At 43.1% G+C, this 13567-nt stretch overlaps 1 non-coding gene across 1 annotated transcript; it reads left to right on the top strand.

The window, feature by feature from the left end:
• Window positions 1-1405: 1405 nt before the first annotated feature.
• Window positions 1406-1478, top strand: TRNAR-UCG (transfer RNA arginine (anticodon UCG)). The gene has a single exon. It is a non-coding gene; the product is annotated as a tRNA-Arg (tRNA).
• The last annotated feature ends 12089 nt before the right edge of the window (window positions 1479-13567 follow it).

The following is a 13567-nucleotide window of genomic DNA, read 5'->3' on the forward strand; positions in this document are numbered from 1 at the left end:
ATGTTGGGGCTCTTTCTCTTGATTAGCTGACAGAAAGGACCTGGAAAGTGCATCTGCCTTGACGATCTTCTTGGCCAGATGGAAATGTAGAACAAACTAAAAGCAGGAAAAGAACAGCAACCATTGGACTTGGTGTGGATTCAGCCCCTGAGCCGACTGAAAGTAAGCCAAATTTTTGTGGTCAGTGTAGATAATGACTTGATGCACCACCCCCTTCAAAAGGTATCACCATTCTTCCAGAGCAATCTTGATCACCAACAGTTCTCGATCACCAATTGAGTACTTCCACTCAGAAGCAGAGAAGGACCTAAAAAAGAAATCGCAGGTTACCACCTTGTCAGCAGCAGACTTATTTGTGAGAATTGTACTAGCCCCGGAGGATGAAGCATCCTCTTCCAGAAGGAACTGCAGATTAATCTCTGGTCTATGCAGCGCCGGAGCTGAAGAGAAAGCTTGCTTGAGGGTGAGATGGGAATATTCCGTGATGAAAATTGCGGGATGAACTGGCTGTAATAAGATGGGGAAGCCATGGAACCACTGAAATGCCTTTAATGCATCAGAACAGGGCCACTTCAACACCGCTGACACCTTGTCTGAATCCATCCTCAAACTAGTGTCTGAGATTATGTAGCCTAGGTAAAGCAGGGAAGACTGCTCAAGGAGGCACTTCTCGCATTTAGCATACAGACGATTCTGCAAGTTTCCTGCACAGTGGACCCTGACTGCCTGATAGCCTATGGTTATCTACTATCAGACAGCCCCCGTAACACCCCGTTTGTCATTTTTAAAATTATTTAAATATTTAAAAAGAAAAAAAAGCATGCGGTCCCCCCAATTTTGATACTCAGCCAAGATAAAGGCGACAGCTGGGGGCAGGTACTCTCAGGCTGGGAAGTCCCATGCTTATTGGGCCCCCCCAGCCTAAAAAGAGCAGCCCACAGCAGCCCAGAATTGTCACATCCATTAGATGCGACAATTCTGGCACTTTACTTGGCTCAACTCGATTACCCTGGTGTGGTGGCAGTCAGGGTATTATAAAGGGTTAATGACAGCTGTGATTTGTTAAAAATCATAACTGCCACTAAACCCTGGATTAGTAATGGGCAAGGGTCTATGAGATCCCCACATTGCTAATCCTGTAAGTAAAAAGAAATAAATACAAACACATAAAAATACAATAATTAAAAAAAACACCATTTCTCCAATTTTTTTCACCCCCCAAAACACCCAGGTCAGGTAATCTACACCACGATATCCCAGTTCTGCTACATATTGAAGTCATGTGTAACAGAACTTCTACAACCACTAAGGGACTTGAACCCTCAATCTTCTGATCCAAAGTCAAATGCCTTGTCCACGAGGACCACATAGCCTAATGGATAATGTGTCTGACTTCAGATCTGAGGACTGTGTGGCCTAATGGATAAGGTGTCTGACTTCGGATCAGAAGATTGAGGGTTCGAGTCCCTTTATGGTCGTAGAAGTTCTGTTACACATAATTTAAGAAGATCGTGTGGCCTAATGGATAAGGTGTCTAACTTCAGATCAGAAGATTGAGGGTTTGAGTCCCTTCATGGTCATAGAAGTTCTGTTAAACATACATACTGAAGTTGCGGCGTGTGGGCACATAAGAGAACATGACCACTTGCTGCAGCTTCAGGCAGAGACTGAATGAGTCACAGATGTGAGCTGTGACATTACTGAGTTTATCTGCAATCACAGCTGTAGGTTGCCATGGTACTCCACCTGTGACTGTAGGCAAACTCACAACAGATGAACTCAATGAGACCAGCATCTCCTGGAAGAAAACCTCATTTTTTTTTTTTTTGCTAAAAAGATGCAGATTTGGTGCTGGAGTTTATACATCAAATTCTTGGACCAATACTGCATGTCTTGGCAAAAAAACGTATCAAAATGCGATGAGGTTTTTAGATGCGTTTTTTGGCAGAAAATGCAGATTTTGTTTCAGTGTAGTTCTTTGCCAGGAGGTACAAATTTGGTGCAGAAATATGATGCAGACATTTCTGCTCTAAATCTGTTATCTCCTAGCAAAAAACGATATTTTATTTGTCAAGAGATACAGATTTGGAGCTGGAATTTATACACCAAGTTCCTGCACCATTACTGCATCTCCTGGGAAAAAAAAGTATCAAAACGCAATGCGGTTTTGGTGCATTTTTTTGCCAGAAGATGCAGATTTGGAGCAGGAAGTTCTTGTATAAATACCAGCACCAAATCTGCATCTCCTAGCAGAAAACTACACAAAACCCACTGTTTTGACACCATTTTGGTTCGAGTTTCTGCCAGGAGATGCAAATTTGGTGCATAAATTTGGTGCACACATTTCTGCACCAAATCTGCACCTTTAATGTCATGTTCTTTAATATGCATGCACTCTCAAACTTTTTTTTTAATAAAGGATTTTTGTGTGTTTGTGTTTATTTTTACTTACAAAATTATTAATGGGTGAGTCTCATAGACTCCTACCCATTACTAATCCAGGGTTTAGTGGCAGTTGTGATTTTTAAAAAAAATCACAGATGTCATTAACCCCTTATATTACCCTGATTGCTACCGCACCAGGGCAATCGGATGATCCGGGTAAAGCGCCGGGATTGTCGCAATTCTTGGCTGCTATTTTTAGGCTGGAGGGGGATGGATAATCATGGACCTCCCTAACCTGAGACTACCAGCCCCCAACTGTCAGCTTTATCTTGGCTGAGTATCAAAATTGGAAGGGACCCTACGCTTTTTTTTTTTTAAACTATTTATTTAAATAATTTTAAAAAGCCACATGGGTCCCTCTTATTTTGATACACAGCCAAGATAATGCACACAGCTGGGGGCTGCAGCTGTATGCTTTATTTGCACTGGGTATCAATATACAGAGACCCTATGTCAGTTTTTTGTTTATTAATTTTTACTTTCAGATTGGTTGCCCTCACAGAGGCTGTCTGGGTCACCCAATGGAGACACCAGCACTCTGGCAGTCTCACTGCAGCCAATCACAGATGCAGTTACAGATGGTGGGTGGGGAAAGCAGTGAATATGCATGAGATGTAATGAGTGGACGCGGAAGTAGTGGGAAGCAGTGTGACAGCCATTTAACCATTTTGATTTCTTTTTTTTTTAATCCAGGTGACTAAACCCAAACAGGAACCAGACACACAGGTAAAAGTTTGTGTTCGGGTCTGGGACCGGTCATCTGGTGCTTGGTATTAACCTCAAACTTTACAGTTGAGCTTGATCATCCCTAGTTGAGACCTCTATAATCAATACATGGCCGAAGGGAACCATCCTTTTTATTTACAAAGAAGAATCCACTCTGGCTGGTGAGGAAAACTTTTAAATTAATCCTTTGACAAGGTTCTTCTTGATGTATTCTGACATGGCTTTGGTCTCTGCCTGAGATAGAGGGTAAATATTGCTGCAGGGAGGAATGGAACCAGGAAGAAGGTCGATAGGGCAATTATACGGCCTATGAGGTGACAGAGACTTGCTCTCACCTAGAGTAACCTCTCCTACCGACCCAAGGCTTAATGGTTTCCTGGCTTTCTCTGACAGAAGTGAATCAAGTGAGTAGGATATCTGCACTAGATACATAAACGGATATATACAGGGATGGAGACGACATGCTCTCACCTAGCGTAGCCTCTCCTACCGACCCAAGGCTTGGCAGTTTCCTGGCTTTCTCTGACAGAAGTGAATCATGTGAGTAGGATCTCCATAGTAGAAGCACCCCTCTCCGGTGCGACAGACCTCTAAGCAGAGTTTTGCCAGATGCACTTGATCTACCCCCATTTGCTCGGGGGAAGTCACGGAGACCGCGGGTAGCAGCCTGATGGGTCTCTGGAATGAATGAACCTGGTGCAACAACCTCTTCTCTCAGATCATCTTTCTGGATCGTTCTTGGAAACTGATGTCAATGTGGATAGCCAGCGATACCAGGTCGTCCAGAGAAGAAGGCACATGTCGACCAGTCAGCTGATCCTTAATACTTTCGGACAATCCTTTCCTGAGTGTAGCCACCAGTGCTTCATTATTCCAGCCAAGTTTGGAGCACAAGGTGAGGAAATGGACAGCATACTGGCCTACGTTGAGACTCTCCTGGTGAATTTTAAGGACCAAGGATGCAGCTGAGGAGATTTGACTTGGCTTGTCGAACGCCTTGAGGAAGATCAGCATGCTCTAGATAGGATCACTCCTCTCCCACAGTGGGTAGATCCAGGCAAAAGCCTTGCCAGTCAGGTGTGACATCATGAATGCCACTTTGCCCCGGTCTGAGCCAATCTGATTTGACAAAAGTTTGAAATGCAAGAAGCACTGATTTAAGAATCATAAATCAAAAAAACCTGCATAGTTGGGGATCGCCGTCAAATCATGGAGGAGATGATAAAAAAGGGCTGGGGATTAGAGCCAGAACTGCAGCTGGAGTAGGGACTTCAGCCAGTGCCAAAGCTGATGGAAATACTTGAGTCAGGGTGTGCAGACTGGTATCCATTGACAGCAGATGGGTCAGAACGCGGTCCTGTTGTTCATTTTGCCAAATGACCTCTTGCTGCGGCACAGTAAGGAGAACAGCACTGAATTCAGTGGGATCCACACACTGGGCAAACTGTAATGCTCATGGGTGCGCACGGGGAGTAGACCCACTAGGCCACAGCACTTAGAATACCTGAGGGGCATGACTATGGCTCACACCAGGTTTTTACCCGAGCTTCTGATGGTGACGGTGGTTTTGCACTGCACGTGGAAACCAGGTGCACTCAGAGAGATTAGAGGCTGCGCTAGCTGATCCCAGGGTTATGGACACAGACAGTATTTAATGAGGCAGCTGCAGCTGGGACATCTGTTGCTGCAGGCTTGGCCGATAGGATACAATGCAGCAGCAACCAGTACAGCAGCCTTGGCCGATGGGGTACGATGCAGCAGCAACGACCAGGATAGCAGACTTGGCAGATATGGTACGATGCAGCAGCGGATGGTACATCAGGCTTGAATCAATAGGGTACAATGCAGCATCGACAACCGGGATAGCAGACTTGGCCGGTATAGTATGATACAGCATCGGCCAGGACAGCAGGTTTGGACAATATGGAACGATGTAGCAACAGCAGCTGGGACTACGAAACAGTCAGGTGTAAATAACACAGCATCAATACATAGGTAAGGGACCTGCATAACTAGCAATGCATCTCTAGGATTATATCACATTGCCCAGGCACCTCCCATAAGGGGACGGTGCCTTAAATACTTGTGCCTTAAAAACACTTCTGGGTTAGGGTGCGCTGACCCTTTAAGAAAAGGTATGCATGCTCACTAAGAGTACTTCCAGGAGTCCTGGGAGGTGGCAGCAGGGACCAGGGATGGAGGAGCCACCGCTGAGTGCCCTTGATGGTGAGTGTGCCGGCGTCACACACAGAAGGGGGGCAGGACAGCGTAATGCAACTAAGGGCATTAAAGTAATGTTGTGATGTTACGCAAGCCCCGAGTCCAATCAGCTGTGGCTTTTGTCTCCCCACCTTCGGACAAATTAGTTAATCAACAGGAAGTGAGTGCTGTGGCTACTGCTCACTTCCTGTTGATTGCTTTAGTGTCTGAAGGCAGTGAGAGGAAAGCCAGTGCTGATTGGACGCAGGGCTCTCACGACGTCACAACATCACATGAGCCCCGCGACTCCTGTAACCGTGCTAGCCGTGGAGGTTAGTATGGGTTTTTATCTTTTACCTGGAGGAAGCATGTGGAATCAGAAGGGCTTGTCCTCATATTGAGGGCTTGTCCTTCAACAGTGAGGGCTATTTTAGCGTTAGGGTTACTAGATATAGGGCCTGAAGTTTGCTTTGAAACAGAAAAAAGTTACATCTCCTTTGGGGAAAAAGGTAGAAACTGGCAGGAGGTCCAGGTAGCATTAAATTTGGAGAAAGTGAAAATGTAAGGTGAGTAATACTTCTTTATTTAATTTTTTACCTGCTCAGAGCCATTATGAAAAATGTTTACTAGATAGACAACCTCTGAAATATATCATCCAAGTAAAGGACAGCAAACGGATCTAGCTAGTTTTTAATTACATCAATATTATATTGTGAGTAAGTTTTAGGAGTATCACCAAGTACAAAAAACAAGATTAGATATTCAAAATGTCAATGATATAATCTAAACACTATTTTTTTTTCCATTAATTGGCTAGTCTAACACAAACTAAATTATATTCATAGTGTCAAAAACTACAGCGCTCACAAACTGATGTGTTAAAGGTTAATAGCACAGCGCTACAGGTTGTACTGCAGCACTCACAAACTGATGTGTTAAAGGTTAATGGCAAGTGCAAAGCAATGGGGAGCAACTTACTTGGTATAACTGATGTGATGACAGTGGTTGCGTATACTCATCTGATAAACGTGGTGGGCTGCAGAGGTAGCGTGTAGCGTAGGTAACTTTGTTACGGATAGGAGGCTGTTTCCTTACAGTGGGTGCAGAGTGTGGCGGTGTTCTGTTGGCGGGCTCCATGGGGTGAGAGGTGACCCCGTGGAAGGAATGCGAATCAGAGCTGGCGTCTGTATCCAGGAGCCCCGACCGGCGGCTTCCCTGGATACCCAGACACGTGCGTGTGAAGGAGCGTGTGACGTCACAGGGCTCAGGACAGACTATGGAAGCCTGTAGAGGGCAAAATGATTTCAACGCGTTTCAGAGGTTCAAAACGTGCTTCCTTCGACAGGGACTTCTCTGGACTTGCTCCAATATATCGATGTCTTTCTTGAATTGGGGCTCCCAGAACTGTACACAATATTTTAGGTGGGGTCTGACCAGGGCTGAGTATAGGGGAATAATTACCTCTCTTGATCTAGATGTCTTGATACATCCCAGAATTTTGTTGGCCTTTTTACCTGCAGCTCCGCATTGTTGGCTCATGTTGAATCTGGGATCCACTATTTATGCCCAAGTCCTTTTCCCCGGTGCTATCATTAGCTTGTATGTTTTGTTTATATTTTAATGGTAAACAAAATTCAGACTTTGTAAAAAATCATGTGATGTCACCTTTTTTTGAGGCCCATAACTTTTTTTTATTTTTCCAAATTATGGACCTTTGGGAGGACTTGTTTTTTTGTGTGTGGTGAGTGGGCATTTTAATTTCACTCAGGAAAAGGGGGTGAATTAAACTTTAAACTTTTCTATTTTTAAAACTGTTATAATCAAGTTTTACTTTAGGTGACTTGAACATGTTATTATTTGATCACTTGTACGATATATTGCAATAATACAATATACAGAAATACACACTGTAAGACGTACTGATGTGTGGTACGCGGTTACGGTAAATGTTTCAGAACTAGCTTTGCCAATGGGCATTTGCTTAATAAAGCATAGCAGCTCTAGGCAACTGTTCAATAGGACATTCAAAGCTTTTCATTTGAAGGAAGTTTGGCAGCATTCTTGTCACATAAGTAAGCAAATTCTTCATATACAGGTAGTTATGTAATGGTAACTAACTTTGATCTCAGCAAATTATATGTCTATTTTTTTCCATAGGAATAGTTTGAAGTCTTTCTAGCCAAAAATAATCTCAATTTTCCTACTATTTCAATGGTCTATTGGATAAAAATAATTCTGCTTGCCACTGCTGCATTCCTACTGGGACCACTGGTGTAGGCACTAGTGTGCACATGCTGATTCCTAATCTCTTAAAGGGCTAGAATGCATCAAAGTTCTTCTCAAGCAATGCCAAAATGACCCAAAATACTTAAGGGACCCTTCTCCATCACGCATTACTTTAACAATAAGCTCTTTTAGATTCTTGTTTTGTGATAAAGTTTTCTCTTTTGTCTATAGTTACTGACCTGGCTTGTTTCCTGAGCTTGTTCATCTGCCGGCTGGAAATTCCACCTGCCGTAACCTTAGCCTGTACACTTCATGTTTTTGTTATCACATATTTTTAATTTTTTGCTTCTCAGCTATTACTATTAGACACTACTTTGAGATTGTGACCTAGGGATTCTTTGTGGTAAAATCCAGATGTATAGTTAATTGTTAAAAAATGAAAATCGGGTAACCTCAGACTCTGCTCCTCGGTTTAGACTTCTAGCCAAATCCAAAGCAATCCTAAGGCTGCGTGCTCATGACCAGTGTTTGCAGCATTTTTGATGCAGTGTGTTTTCGCTGTGTCCAAAACGCTGCGATGTACAGTACAAGCACAGTGGATGGGTTTTCTAGAAATCCTGTGCCCACTGTGCGTGTACGGCCCACAGCGAAAACTGACCTGTGGAGCGGCTTTCTGAGCCACAAGCATGTCAATTCTTTTCAGCGGAGTTGCAAGCATCCTCTGTAGGGAGAGCACAAGTGAGAGACTGCAGCGCTTTGAACCCTGATCATGGGCACGACTAGCTATGGTCACCTGCGTTCTCCTGTGGAGGAGACTCCCGCCCCTGCATTTCAGGACCCATCGTGTCCAATACACAGTGGGTGCTGATCGTGGGTACATACCCTAAGGATCCACATCTTCCCAAGTAGGCCTTCTGCAAGTCTATTACTTAGGAATATTTATTTTGTGGAATTATTCCAATGAGCATCAATCAACAACCTTCTTGATTCTATAGCATACATGGCAAAATTTTTGCATGACCAAGCCAACCACTTCCGACTTCATCCGCATCAGACTTATGACCAATGACGTCCCAGATGTGCACAATTGTAAAAAAAAGTCTAAAGATGCAGTGGGCCATAGAAGCACATTTAGGCTATGAAGCCTGCACACAGTAAAATTAACATGTGGCCTGGCATTGTGTTCAAAAGTACACTTCTCAATATTGAAGACCAACACGCAATACTGAGGATGAGCTATAACATTATGCAAATTGAGGAAGTAGCAGGTGTCACTAAAATATGCAAATGACCACATTTTCAAGCACTAGCTTCAATAAACTTCTGTTAAGCAGGCTTTACACGCAACGACATTGCTAACGAAATGTTGTTGGGGTCATGGAATTCGTGACGCACATCCGGCCTCGTTAGTGACGTCGTTGTGTGTGAAACGCACGAACGACCGTTAACGATCAAAAATACTCACCATATCGTTGATCATTGTCCAGTCGTTCTAATCTCAAATATCGTTGCTGCTGCAGGTACGATGTTGTTCGTCGTTCCTGTGGCAGCACACATCGCTATGTGTGACACCGCAGGAACGAGGAACATCACCGGCAATGAGGAAGAAAGGAGGTGGGCGGGATGTTACGGCCGCTCATCTCCGACCCTCCGCTTCTATTGGGCGGCCGCTTAGTGACACTACTGTGACGCCGCACGAACCGCCCCCTTAGAAAGGAGGCAGTTCGCCGACCACAGCGACGTCACTAGGCAGGTAAGTATGTGTGACGGGTGTAAGCGATGTTGTGCTCCATGGGCAGCGATTTGCCCGTGACGCACAACCGACGGTGGCGGGTACGTTCACCAGCGACATTGCTAGTGATGTCGCTGTATGTAAAGTGGCCTTTACAAATATTTATATGAACATATATATATATTTTTTTTTATATATATATATATATATATATATATATATATATATATATACACACATATAAACAGTGCCTTGCGAAAGTATTCGGCCCCCTTGAATTTTTCAACCTTTTCCCACATTTTAGGCTTCAAACATAAAGATAAGAAATTTAAATTTTATGGTGAAGAATCAACAACAAGTGGGACACAGTTGTGAAGGTGAACGAAATTTATTGCTTATTTTTAATTTTTGTAAAAAATAAAAAACTGAAAATTGGTGCATGCAATATTATTCAGCCCCTTTAATTTCAGTGCAGCAAAGTCACTCCAGAAGTTCATTGAGGATCTGTGAATGATCAATGATCATATTGCAGTTTCAACTTGCCTTGCTTTTACTTTTGGTTCTTGGACCCGCTGGTGCCAGTTCCAGGTGTTCCCACTCTCCTTGTTTTCCGTGCCAGCTGTGACCAGGGTTGGCTGTCCTCCATGCACACTTGTTGTGGTTGGACTACCGTGGCTTAGAGCTACTTGGGAGTCCCTTCTATTCAGTCTTGGTCATACTGCAGGCAGCCTAGACTATTTAAGGGGTTCAGTCCCCGGTCCCCTCTTTGCTGCTGATGCTTCAGACTCTTTGGGTTGGTGATGGACCCTGGAGATCTTCTCGCCCGGCAGAGTTAACAGTTGACCATAAAGTGTCCTGCTGTCCTAGGGTCTGCACCCTGCCTTGTGCTGAGTCCTGTGAGCCTTGGTTCAAGACTTCCACAGGCGTCCCGCGTTTCCTGGAGTCTTACATTTCCACAGGTAACCCACGGTGCCTGGAGTCCTGGTTCCGTACTCCACAGTCCCTCACTCCTTTTACAGCACTCCCATGTTGCTTCAGGTCTTTTCTGTATTTTTCACTATTTTCTCCTCACACTTTCCTCTACATCTCCACTCTCTGACTTCTTCCTTCACACTCCTCTGACTACTTCTCCTAACTGACTACTTCCTCCTGCTAACTTCCCAACTGACCACTGCCCCCCTCCCCCTCGCTGGGTCTCTCCCTACAGATTGGTTGGATACTATACAATCAATGCTCTTCCCTTTTACCTGGTGCTAGGCAGTCTCCCACTCTAATGTTGGGGTTGTGGCCTGTGTATGTGGCCTGAGGGTGCTGGTGTACTGGCCGGCACAGAAATTCCGGGGTCTGGGTTTCCACTGGTTACATTTGTGGCACCTGGTACCGCATTGTTAACCAGAATTTGAGGGCTCTGTGAATCAATTGTTAGTCCAGATGACAATCTCCATCGAGCTACCGCAATAATCAAGCACAACTGCAAGCTTGTGCAATCTCCATCATGTGTGGTTATTATGGGTTAAATAACTTAGTACTCTAAGCCTAAAACTCTGTCCACATCAAATTATTTTCAATCCATTCTGACTGATTTAAATTCATTTGTGAAATGTTTGTTTAGAAGAATGTGCAAACAATGATGTTGCATGATCCGTTCCCTCTATTAATCTGGTGGAGTCAACTGTGTTTAACCCTAACCAATACACTCAGTGTTGACCTTTCTTGGACAATAATTTCCTTCCTCTCGGCACACACAGCCCCAGTTGGCTTTTTTTTGCTTTCTACTTTATTGTCAATTTGTTTATGCACTTTAATTTGCTGATGTTTGCAAAACCACATGTAAATATACAAAGCTGTTTCTTTTAATCTTCTGATGCACTATTATTTGTAGTGTTTTTCTTCCACCCCTCTAAAGGCCAGTGCTTTGTGGACTTGTATAAAGAAAGATGTCCTATTGAAAATCAAAGTTAAAGGACCACTGGAAGTTTGCCCAAGGGAAGTTAGTACTTGGCAAGTGAATCAATAGCTAATCAAAACCGTCTGTGTGTGTCGCACATTTAGAGATTATATTCATGTGAAAGGAGTAAAAAGAAAATGTTTGGCTTGAATAAAACTGTTGCAGCATAATTGTGTTTCCTTTGATTTTTAATTTGCAAGCATTCAAAGCATGGTTAGATTAATTTGCCCATCCGTATGTAGTTCTGCATATTTCAAGCATTTCTAGTCAATCTAATTTGCCTGTATATGTTTTGCAATAACACTAGATTAGTTTATTCAGATTAGAGGTTGAACCAATGCCTAAAAAGCATCTAGTATCATATAAAGGATATATTCCCTTTTTTACTATTAGTACATTATTCCTAAATAACTAGTAACTATACTTGCCTATTCCATTGTCATAGTATAGTCTAGGAAAAAGTTAAAAAAAAAATTAGAACTTTTTGTTGATGTTTATGAAACATTATCAAAAAAGTAAATAAAGAAAAACCTTCAAAATCTTGAATATTCGTGGTGAAGATGAGTTAACAAAACCAAATCACGTGTTAAGGATTTTCCAGGGAACAAACATGTTTAAATAGTACAAATTTATGACAGCCAATTTGTTTTTGGAGGGCATTCTGCTCTTGCTTAACCCTTTCACGACCGGCCGATTTTTCGCTTTCCGTTTTTTTTTTTCGCCATTCTTTTTCTGAGAGACGTAACTTTTTTATTTTTCAGTCAATATGGTCATGTGAGGGCTCATTTTTTGCGGAACGAGCTGTACTTTTAAATGAAACCATCAGTTTTACCATATTGTGTACTAGAAAATGGCAAAAAAATTCCAAATGCTGAAAAATTGCAAAAAAAGTGCGATAGCACTATGGTTTTTGAGATATTTTATTCACTGTGTTCACTATATGGTAAAACTGATGTGTGGGTGTGATGCCTCAGGTCAGTGCGAGTTCGTAGACACCAAACATGTATAGGTTTACTTTTATATAAGGGGTTAAAAAAAAATCGGAAGTTTGTCCGAAAAAAGTGGCGCACGTTTTACGCCATATTCCGTGACCCGTAGCGTTCTCATTTTTCGGGATCTTAGGCTCAATGACGGCTTATTTTTTGCGTCTCGAGCTGACGTTTTTAACAGTACCATTTTTGCGCAGATGCTACGTTTTGATCGCCTCTTATTGCATTTTGCGCAAAAGTTGTGGCGACAAAAAAACGTCATTTTGGCGTTTGGAATTTTTTTGCCGCTACGCCGTTTACTGATCAGATTAATTGATTTTATATTTTGATAGATCGGGCGTTTCTGAACGCGGCGATACCAAATGTGTGTATATTTTTTATTTTTTTAACCCTTTAATTTTCAATGGGGTGAATGGGGGGTGATTTGAACTTTTAGGTTTTTTTGTTTTTTTTTAATTTTTTAAAACTTATTTTTTTACTTTTTTTTTTTATTTTACTAGTCCCCCTAGGGGGCTATTGCGATCAGCATTCCGATCGCTCTGCAGTATCTGCTGATCACAGCTGGAAGGCTGTAAACAGCAGATACGCTGTCTTTCTCTTTTGCTGTGCCCCGGGCACAGCGAAAGTGAAACCAATTCATGTGTAGTACAGGAGTCATCACATGACCCTGTACTACCATGACAACTATCGGGAGTCACGTGATCGCGTCACGTGACTTCCGGTTTCGGCGGTAAGTAAAACTTTACCGCGATTGCGCTTATAATGGCGCTGTCATGTATTGACAGCGCCATATAAGGGGTTAATCGGCACGAGCAGATAACGATTCTGCTCGTGCCTAGCAGGCATACATCTCAGCTGTGAAAATCAGCTGAGATGTGTGCCGATCGCGGCATGCTGCCGCCGGAGGACCGCGGGCAGTAAGATTATGTCATTTAGGACGTAATTTTACGGCCCGCGGTCGTTAAGGGGTTAAGGATTAAATTGTCTCCCTCATTGCCGTTCCATCCACAATCTAATAGGCAAACAGAACGCAGGAATCAGAACTCGGATCAGTATTTGCGTTGTTTTATTTTGGATAATCAGGAACGAGTTGTCCTCATTCCTTCCTCTGGCTGAATTCACTATCAATAATTGCCGCCATGAGTCCTCTGGTGTGTCACCTTTTTTTGTGTTTATGGTCACCATCCTCAGTTCTGTAATTTCCTTAGAGGGAACTCTTCTGGGGTACCCAAAGAGGATCAGTTGGGCTCTGCAGTATCATCTACATGGGGAAAGGTTCAGCAGCATTTGCTTAGCATGGAC

The sequence above is a fragment of the Anomaloglossus baeobatrachus genome, chromosome 2 (genome assembly GCF_048569485.1).
Source record: "Anomaloglossus baeobatrachus isolate aAnoBae1 chromosome 2, aAnoBae1.hap1, whole genome shotgun sequence".
Taxonomy (NCBI): domain Eukaryota; kingdom Metazoa; phylum Chordata; class Amphibia; order Anura; family Aromobatidae; genus Anomaloglossus; species Anomaloglossus baeobatrachus.